Source organism: Dipodomys spectabilis, unplaced genomic scaffold (assembly GCF_019054845.1).
Source record: "Dipodomys spectabilis isolate Male_0828 unplaced genomic scaffold, ASM1905484v1 ptg000612l, whole genome shotgun sequence".
NCBI classification, from domain to species: domain Eukaryota; kingdom Metazoa; phylum Chordata; class Mammalia; order Rodentia; family Heteromyidae; genus Dipodomys; species Dipodomys spectabilis.
The window spans coordinates 2947465-2950680 of NW_024871289.1; positions in this window are offsets into that span (position 1 = coordinate 2947465).

The following is a 3216-nucleotide window of genomic DNA, read 5'->3' on the forward strand; positions in this document are numbered from 1 at the left end:
TGTTTTCAGCTTGGGAAGATTATTGATCTTGTCTTTCTTTTTGGGGAAACTTAAAGTCATATTTCACTTTTTTGTTGGTCGTGGGGCTTGAACTCTGATCCTTGATGTTGTCCCTTAGCTCTTCAGCTCAAGTTGAGTGCTCTATCACTTTAGTTATAGCACCACTTCCAGGTTTCTGGTGGTTAATTGAAGATAAGTGTCACATGGACTTTTCTGAGCAAGCTGGCTTTGAACCACAATCCTCTGGTCTCAGCCTCCTGAGTAGGTAGGATTACAGTCATGAACCACCAGCACCCAGCTCATATTTGCATTTAGCTGCACTGAATGATACCATGTAAACAAAAAATGGAAAATTTAACCAAATGATGACATTGCAGCTTTTCAGAAAAATTGAGGTAATAATAAATATGTCCTCCTTTTCCATGTTGTTACATTAATGACTCATGAGCTTTGGGACCTTTACATTAGCATCCTCTGCCATCTGTATAGGTGTATTTAGTAACAGAAAATGTTCATAGAAAAATAGAGAAATACTGAGATTTTTAGAAAGCAAAGGAGATGATCAAGTATGAAAGAACAGCATAGAATGAAATGCATTTATCACACAGATATTAAGAACTAGCCTAAGAGATTTCGAGTGATAAAGGCAATGAGGAATAAGCCTAGTTGATAACTAGTTCTTCAATAACCAAAAATGGTTCTCTAGACCAGTTTCTGGTATACCTTATTTACTATTATTTATTCCTTCCATCTGGAGTTATTCCTTCTCTTCTGTCACAAATGTTAATTAGCATCTGAATTTTTGGTGCCATGACTGGCCACAAAGATCTCCAAATCTCACTTAGATTACCTTTTCCTTTCTGATTAGCACAGACCACACAAAATCCTGGAATCTTTGAATTTCCAGAATTAAACTTCACCTGACATCCAAGCACATTCCTGGCATTAATTGCTGTGACCTAATGAACAAAACATTTTTTTTCAACACAGTATCCTAATATAAATAAAGTACATGAATTAAGGACTATTGTCAGTTGTCAATATGCAAGGAGCAATAATATATTCCAAGTATGGGTTCTTTATTTTGCATTTACTAACTAAATTTGTTTGTTTGTTTTTTGCCAATACAGGGCTTAAATTCAGGGCTAGGGAATTATTCCTGAGCTTTTTTATTTTTTTTTCTCTTTTCTCGAGGCTAGCACTTTACCACTTGAAGCACAGCACCACTTCCAGTGTTTTTCTGTTTACGTGTTACTGAAAAATGGAACCTAGGGTTTCATTCCATAATTATGTATCATAATTTTGGCCAAGTACTAGAAAATGATGTAGACAAAAATACAATAAAATAAGTCCAGTAAGACTGGATGGACAATGAATAATTGTCACAGTCTAGCCAGGGCACAGAGGGGCTTACCTCATGGAATTGTTTCAACAGGCTGAGCGAGACAGCTCCTGACACATAGCCTAACTCCTGAATGAGAGGGCCACGTTGGGTTCCAGCCACATGGGGATGCTGGGCCACCTCTTCCAGCACCCATTCAACCAGTTCCTGTGAGAGAGAGAGAAAGTCAGAATTACACTTAAGCCGGCTGCCAGTGGCTCAGAACTCTAATCTTAACTATAAAGGAGGCTGAGATATGAGGATCGTGGTTCATAGCCAGCCCGGGCAGGAATGTCTGTGAGACTCTTATCTCCAAAGAACCACCAGAAAACTGGATGTGGTGCTTTGGGCTCAACTGGTAGAGTGCTAGCTTTGTGCTGAGGAGCTTGAGAACAGCGCCCAGGCCTAGAGTTCAAGAAGTGGACTGACAAGAAGTGGACTTTCCACCACAGGAAGTGGACTGAATAGCACCCATTGTCCTAGGGAGGATGGTAGAGAAGTCATGCCAAGCTTCCTGTGAACTTGAATTCAAAAGTATGTCACCTGGCTTCTCTGTGCCTCGGTTTCCCTAGCTGCAAAACTCAACACAGTGAAGGATTCCCTTCCTCATTGGGATAGGGTAATGATGAAACAGAGCCATGTTTTGTCTCATAATCCCACAGTTGTTGCATGATTAATAACAGGCCTCACCTGAGCACTTTCCGGGTATCTTCCTATTATATGCTCACAGAATTGCCAAGAACCTTATCTGTAGGCCATTCCCTCTGTGCCTAGCCATGTTCCAGAGAGCCCTCTATATACATCTCTTGTTTCCTCATGACTGTCCTGTGAGGAGATGGTTGAGGATCTATCCAAACTTACCTGTCAAGAATCAGCTGCTGTGGACTAAGATTTTGGGATAATCTATCTAAACCTATGACTGACCATGGAGTGGCATGTCTACATCCCAACTACAGAGGACTAGGCCTAGTGGGCATACTTGTCACAGATAGGAGGACCACAATCCAGCCCAGCCTGAGCATATATTGAGTCTCTATCTCAGAAATGCCCAATGTGGCTCCTCAGAGCCAGGGAGAGGAAACAAGAAGGGGGTCATTGTGTCCCCAGAGGGGTGTTTGATCCTGGGTGGGAGTGGTGTTGGGGCGGCCACTCACCTGTGCTGCTGGGAGAAGCTGTTGGCGGCTGCTCCACGTAGGGTGAACTGCGATGATGGTTGCATTGCAGACACATGGGCTCAGAGCAGAGGGCCAGGGGCAGGGACCAGGTCAGGGCCTTAGCCCGGCTGGCAGCGTGCAATTGCCTGTGGTTTAAAACCCGGCACCGCGGGAAGGGGTGTAGGGTTCAGGGAGGGGTCAGGCGCATCAATTTCCTAATATACTCAGAAGTCGCCTCGACCCTCTTGCCCACCACTCAGCCAACTCTAATTTCCTCAACATTCTTGTATCCCATTGGTCAGAAAGAACCATGTAAGAATGGGGGTGTGGACGGAATCCTCTGATGCAAGCAGCATGGGAGGAGTCAAGATGACAGCAGCTCCCCCAGTCCTTTTCCCAGAGAACTCTGTCCAATTCAGTTGGGGACAAGAGGGTAACCTGCTTTAGCTGGATGGCTGCACAGATTGTTGTGTATGTCTGTTTGTTTCCAGTCCCGGACCTTGAACTCAGGATCTGGGCACAGTCTGTGACCTGCTTTTGCTCAAGACTGGCACTCCACACTAGAGCCACAGGGCCTCTGGCATTGTTGGCACTGAAATTAGACAGGGGTCTCAAGGACTTACCTGCCTAGGGTGACTTTGACCATGATCCTCCCATCACAACCTTGTAAGTATCAAGGAG